At 41.8% G+C, this 7327-nt stretch overlaps 1 non-coding gene across 1 annotated transcript; it reads left to right on the forward strand.

Moving 5' to 3' along the window:
* Window positions 1-6610: 6610 nt before the first annotated feature.
* LOC130978656 (small nucleolar RNA R71) lies at window positions 6611-6718 on the forward strand. Its single transcript, XR_009086276.1, has one exon. It is a non-coding gene; the product is annotated as a small nucleolar RNA R71 (small nucleolar RNA).
* The last annotated feature ends 609 nt before the right edge of the window (window positions 6719-7327 follow it).

Consider the following 7327-nt stretch of genomic DNA (forward strand, 5'->3'; position numbering starts at 1 on the left):
CTCTTCATTGTAATCTCCATTTCCTACAACATAGTTATAATCACACTTATAGCCAACGTGAGAATTCATGATGAGAAGAGAAAATAAGAAACAAAAATCTCATGGAAAATAAGAGAAACAAAATTCTATAATTAGCAAATGAAGCAAAAGGCAAGATATTCACACTATTCACATATATACAATGACCAATAACACAACACCATTGCAATTCCCTGGCAACGGTGCCATTTTGATGATTGGAAAATTGATGGTATAGAATTTCACAATTCAAATCTCGTCGAAGTATAGTTTCTAAACCAAACAATAATCCTTTCATACAAAAGATTGTTTGTCACTAAAACAGACCCCTAAAATTATAAACTGAAGTATTTAATCCTCGGGTCGTTCTCCCTAGGAATTGCAATAAAGTGTTCTTGTTATTGGCTATTGGTGCACGAAATCGTGATCACTACAACTTCGCACAACTAACCAGCAAGTGCACTGGGTCGTCCAAGTAATAAACCTTACGCGAGTAAGGGTCGATCCCACGGAGATTGTTGGTATGAAGCAAGCTATGGTCACCTTGTAAATCTTAGTCAGGCAGACTCAAATGGGTATAGATGATGAATGAAACATAAAGATAAAGATAGAGATACTTATGTATATCATTGGTGAGAGCCTCAGATAAGTGTATGAAGATGCTTTCCCTTCCGTCTCTCTGCTTTCCTACTGTCTTCATCTAATCCTTCTTACTCCTTTCCATGGCAAGCTTATGCAAGGGTTTCACCGTTGTCAGTGGCTACCTCCCATCCTCTCAGTGGAAATGTTCAACGCACCTTGTCACGGCACGGCTATCCATCTGTCGGTTCTTGATCGGGCCGGAATAGAATCCAGTGATTCTTTTGCGTCTGTCACTAACGCCCCGCCCTCAGGAGTTTGAAGCACGTCACAGTCATTCAATCATTGAATCCTACTCAGAATACCACAGACAAGGTTAGACCTTCCGGATTCTCTTGAATGCCGCCATCAGTTCTTGCCTATACCACGAAGATTCTGATTAAAGAACCCAAGAGATAATCATTAGAGCCTTGTTTGCTTGTAGAACGGAAGTGGTTGTCAGTCACGCGTTCATAAGTGAGAATGATGATGAGCGTCACATAATCATCACATTCATCAAGTTCTTGAGTGCGAATGAATATCTTGGAATAAGAACAAGCTGAATTGAATAGAAGAACGATAGTAATTGCATTAATACTCGAGGTACAGCAGAGCTCCACACCTTAATCTATGGTGTGTAGAAACTCCACCGTTGAAAATACATAAGAACAAGGTCTAGGCATGGCCGTGAGGCCAGCCTCCCAGTGATCAAAAGATTCAAAGATCTCAAGATGATCTAAGATCCAAAGATGTAAATACAATAGTAAAAGGTCCTATATATAGAGAACTAGTAGCCTAGGGTGTACAAAGATGAGTAAAAGACATAAAAATCCACTTCCGGGCCCACTTGGTGTGTGCTTGGGCTGAGCAATGAAGCATTTTTCGTGGAGAGACTCTTCTTGGAGTTAAACGCCAGCTTTGGTGCCAGTTTGGGCGTTTAACTCCCATTCTTGTGCCAGTTCCGGCGTTTAACGCTGGGAATTCTGAGGGTGACTTTGAACGCCGGTTTGGGCCATCAAATCTTGGGCAAAGTATGGACTATCATATATTGCTGGAAAGCCCAGGATGTCTACTTTCCAACGCCGTTGAGAGCGCGCCAATTGGGCTTCTGTAGCTCCAGAAAATTCACTTCGAGTGCAGGGAGGTCAGAATCCAACAGCATCTGCAGTCCTTTTCAGTCTCTGAATCAGATTTTTGCTTAGGTCCCTCAATTTCAGCCAGAAAATACCTGAAATCACAGAAAAACACACAAACTCATAGTAAAGTCCATAAAAGTGATTTTTAACTAAAAACTAATAAAAATATACTAAAAACTAACTAGATCATACTAAAAACATACTAAAAACAATGCCAAAAAGCGTACAAATTATCCGCTCATCACAACACCAAACTTAAATTGTTGCTTGTCCTCAAGCAACTGAAAATCAAATAAGATAAAAGAAGAGAATATGCAATGAATTCCAAAAACATCTATGAAGATCAGTATTAGTTAGATGAGCGGGGCTTTTAGCTTTTTGCCTCTGAATAGTTTTGGCATCTCACTTTATCCTTTGAAATTCAGAATGATTGGCTTCTTTAGGAACTCAGAATCTAGATAGTGTTATTGATTCTCCTAGTTAAGTATGATGATTCTTGAACACAGCTACTTCATGAGTCTTGGCCGTGGCCCAAAGCACTCTGTCTTCCAGTATTACCACCGGATACATACATGCCACAGACACATAATTGGGTGAACCTTTTCAGATTGTGACTCAGCTTTGCTAGAGTCCCCAATTAGAGGTGTCCAGGGTTCTTAAGCACACTCTTTTTGCCTTGGATCACAACTTTATTTCTTGCTTTTTCTTTCTTTTTCTCTTTCTCCTTTTTTTTCGTTTTTTTCTCTTTTTTTTTGTATTCACTGCTTTTTCTTGCTTCAAGAATCATTTTTATGATTTTTCAGATCCTCAGTAACATGTCTCCTTTTTCATCATTCTTTCAAGAGCCAACATTCATGAACCACAAATTCAAAAGACATATGCACTGTTCAAGCATACATTCAGAAAACAAAAGTGTTGCCACCACATCAAAATAATTAATCTGTTATAAAATTCAAAATTCATGCAATTCTTCTCTTTTTCAATTAAGAACATTGTTTATTTAAGACAGATGATGGATTCATAGGACATTCATAACTTTAAGGCATAGACACTAATGATCATAAGACACAAACATAGATAACCATAAGCATAAATTTTCGAAAAAACAGAAAAATAAAGAACAAGGAGATTAAAGAACGGGTCCACCTTAGTGATGGCGGCTTGTTCTTCCTTTTGAAGGTCTTATGGAGTGCTTGAGCTCCTCAATGTCTCTTCCTTGTCTTTGTTGCTCTTCTCTCATGATTCTTTGATCTTCTCTAATTTCATGGAGGAGAATGGAGTGTTCTTGGTGCTCCACCCTTAGTTGTCCCATGTTGGAACTCAATTCTCCTAGGGAGGTGTTTAGTTGCTCCCAATAGTCTTGTGGAGGAAAGTGCATCCCTTGAGGCATCTCAGGGATCTCATGATGAGAGGGGTCTCTTGTTTGCTCCATCCTCTTCTTAGTAATGGGCTTGTCCTCATCAATGGGGATGTCTCCCTCTATGTCAACTCCAACTGAATTACAGAGGTGACAAATGAGATGGGGGAAGGCTAACCTTGCCAAGGTAGAGGACTTGTCCGCCACCTTATAGAGTTCTTGGGCTATAACCTCATGAACTTCTACTTCTTCTCCAATCATGATGCTATGAATCATGATGGCCCGGTCTAGAGTAACTTCGGACCGGTTGCTAGTAGGAATGATTGAGCGTTGGATAAACTCCAACCATCCTCTAGCCACGGGCTTGAGGTCATGCCTTCTTAATTGAACCGGCTTCCCTCTTGAATCTCTCTTCCATTGGGCGCCCTCTTCACAAATGTCAGTGAGGACTTGGTCCAACCTTTGATCAAAGTTGACCCTTCTTGTGTAAGGATGTTCATCTCCTTGCATCATAGGCAAGTTGCATGCCAACCTCACATTTTCCGGACTAAAATCCAAGTAATTCCCCCGAACCATAGTAAGCCAATTCTTTGGATCCGGGTTCACACTTTGATCATGGTTCTTGGTGATCCATGCATTGGCATAGAACTCTTGAACCATTAAGATTCCGACTTGTTGAATGGGGTTGGTAAGAACTTCCCAACCTCTTCTTCGGATCTCATGTCGGATCTCCGGATATTCACTCTTTTTGAGTGAAAAAGGGACCTCGGGGATCACCTTCTTCAAGGCCACAACTTTATAGAAGTGGTCTTGATGCACCCTTGAGATGAATCTCTCCATCTCCCATGACACGGAGGTGGAAGCTTTTGCCTTCCCCTTCCTCTTTCTAGAGGTTTCTCTGGCCTTAGATGCCATAAATGGTTATGGAAAAACAAAAAGCAATGCTTTTACCACACCAAACTTAAAAGGTTTGCTCGACCTCGAGCAAAAGAAGAAAGAAGAGAGTAGAAGAAGAAGAAAAATGGAGGAGATGGAGGAGGCTATGTGGTTCGGCCAAAGGGGGAAGAAGTGGTTTTTAGGTTGTGTGAAAATGAAGGAGTGAAGAAGGGTTTATATAGGAGAGGGGGGCTCATGGTTCGGTCATGTATGGGTGGGTTTGGGAGGGAAAGTGGTTTGAATTTGAAGGGTGAGGTCGGTGGGGTTTTATGAAGGATGGATGTGAGTGGTGAAGAGAAGATGGGATTTGATAGGTGAAGGGTTTTTGGGGAAGAGGTATTGAGGTGATTGGTGAATGGGTGAAGAAGAAAGAGGGTGGTGGGGTTGGTGGGGATCCTGTGGGGTCCACAGATCCTGAGGTGTCAAGGAAAAGTCATCCCTGCACCAAATGGCATGCGAAATTGCGTTTTTAGCCAATTCTGGCGTTAAACGCCGAGCTGGTGCCCCTTTCTGGCGTTTAACGCCAGGTTCTTGCCCTTTCCTGGCGTTTAACGCCAGTCTGGTGCCCCTTTCTGGCGTTAAACGCCCAGAATGGTGCCAGACTGGGCGTTAAACGCCCATCTGCTAACCTTACTGGCGTTTAAGCGCCAGTAGGTTCTTCCTCCAGGGTGTGCTGTTTTTCTTCCTGTTTTTCATTCTGTTTTTGCTTTTTCAATTGATTTTGTGACTTCTCATGATCATCAACCTACAGAAAACATAAAATAACAAAGGAAAATAGATAAAATATAACATTGGGTTGCCTCCCAACAAGCGCTTCTTTAATGTCAGTAGCTTTACAGAGGGCTCTCATGGACCCTCACAAATGATCAGAGCAGTGTTGGAACCTCCCAACACCAAACTTAGAGTTTGAATGTGGGGGTTCAACACCAAATTTAGAGTTTGGTTGTGGCCTCCCAACACCAAACTTAGAGTTTGACTGTGGGGGCTCTGTTTGACTCTGTTTTGAGAGAAGCTCTTCATGCTTCCTCTCCATGGTGACAGAGGGATATCCTTGAGCCTTAAACACTAAGGATTCCTCATTCACTTGAATGATCAGTTCACCTCTATCAACATTAATCACAGCCTTTGCTGTGGCTAGGAAGGGTCTGCCAAGGATGATAGATTCATCCATGCACTTCCCAGTCTCTAGGACTATAAAATCAGCAGGGATGTAATGGTCTTCAATCTTCACCAAAACATCCTCTACAAGTCCATAAGCTTGTTTCTTTAAATTGTCTGCCATCTCTAATGAGATTCTTGCAGCTTGCACCTCAAAGATCCCTAGCTTCTCCATTACAGAGAGAGGCATGAGGTTTACACTTGACCCTAAGTCACACAGAGCCTTTTTGAAGGTCATGGTGCCTATGGTACAAGGTATGGAGAACTTCCCAGGGTCCTGCCTCTTTTGAGGTAATTTCTGCCTAGACAAGTCATCCAATTCTTTGGTGAGCAAAGGGGGTTCATACTCCCAAGTCTCATTTCCAAATAACTTGTCATTTAGCTTCATGATTGCTCCAAGGTATTTAGCAACTTGCTCTTCAGTGACATACTCATCCTCTTCAGAGGAGGAATACTCATCAGAGCTCATGAAAGGCAGAAGCAAGTCCAATGGAATCTCTATGGTCTCATTTTGAGCCTCAGATTCCCATAGTTTCTTATTGGGGAACTCAGTGGAGGCTAGTGCACGCCCATTGAGGTCTTCCTCAGTGGCGTTCACTTCCTCTCCTTCCTCTCCATTTTCGGCCATGTTGATGGCCTTGCACTTTCCTTTTGGATTTTCTTCTGTATTGCTTGGGAGAGTACTAGGAGGGAGTTCAGTAACTTTCTTGCTCAGCTGTCCCACTTGTGCCTCCAAGTTCCTAATGGAAGACCTTGTTTCAGTCATGAAACTTTGAGTGGTTTTGATTAGATCAGAGACCATGGTTGCTAAGTCAGAGGGGTTCTGCTTAGAATTCTCTGTCTGTTGCTGAGAAGATGATGGAAAAGGCTTGCCATTGCTAAACCTGTTTCTTCCACCAATATTGTTGTTGAAACCTTGTTGAGGTCTCTGTTGATCCTTCCATGAGAAATTTGGGTGATTTCTCCATGAAGAATTATAGGTGTTTCCATAGGGTTCTCCCAGGTAATTCACCTCTTCCATTGAAGGTTTCTCAGGATCATAAGCTTCTTCTTTAGAGGAAGCATCCTTAGTACTGCTTAGTGCATTTTGCATTCCAGACAGACTTTGAGAAATCAAATTGACTTGTTGAGTCAATATCTTGTTCTGAGCCAGAATGGCATTCAGAGTATCAATCTCAAGAACTCCTTTCTTTTGATTTGTCCCATTGTTCACAGGATTCCTTTCAGAAGTGTACATGAATTGGTTATTTGCAACCATTTCAATTAGTTCTTGAGCTTCTGTAGGCGTCTTCTTCAGATGAAGAGATCCTCCAGCAGAGCTATCCAAAGACATCTTGGATAGTTCAGAGAGAACATCATAGAAAATACTTATGATGCTCCATTCAGAAAGCATGTCAGAAGGACATTTTCTGATTAATTGTTTGTATCTTTCCCAAGCTTCATAGAGGGATTCTCCATCCTTCTGTCTGAAGGTTTGGACTTCCACTCTAAGCTTACTCAATTTTTGAGGTGGAAAGAACTTTGCCAAGAAGGCATTGACTAGCTTTTCCCATGAGTCCATGCTTTCTTTAGGTTGTGAGTCCAACCATGTCCTAGCTCTGTCTCTTACAGCAAAAGGGAATAGCATAAGTCTGTAGACCTCAGGGTCAACCCCATTAGTCTTGACAGTGTCACAGATTTGCAAGAATTCAGCTAAAAAACTGATGAGGATCTTCCAATAGAAGTCCATGGAACTTGCAATTCTGTTGCATTAGAGAAACTAATTGAGGCTTAAGCTCAAAGTTGTTTGCTCCAATGGCAGGGATAGAGATGCTTCTCCCATAGAAGTCGGGAGTAGGTGCAGTAAAGTCACCCAGCACCTTCCTTGCATTGTTGGCATTGTTGTTGTTTTCGGCTGCCATGTGTTCTTCTTCTTTGAAGAATTCGGTTAGGTCCTTTACAGAGAATTGTGCCTTAGCTTCTCTTAGCTTTCGCTTCAAGGTCCTTTCAGGTTCAGGGTCAGCTTCAACAAGAATGCCTTTGTCTTTGTTCCTGCTCATATGAAAGAGAAAAGAACAAAAAAAATGTGGAATCCTCTATGTCACAGTATAGAGATTCCTTGAGG

Source organism: Arachis stenosperma, chromosome 4 (assembly GCF_014773155.1).
Source record: "Arachis stenosperma cultivar V10309 chromosome 4, arast.V10309.gnm1.PFL2, whole genome shotgun sequence".
NCBI classification, from domain to species: Eukaryota; Viridiplantae; Streptophyta; class Magnoliopsida; order Fabales; family Fabaceae; genus Arachis; species Arachis stenosperma.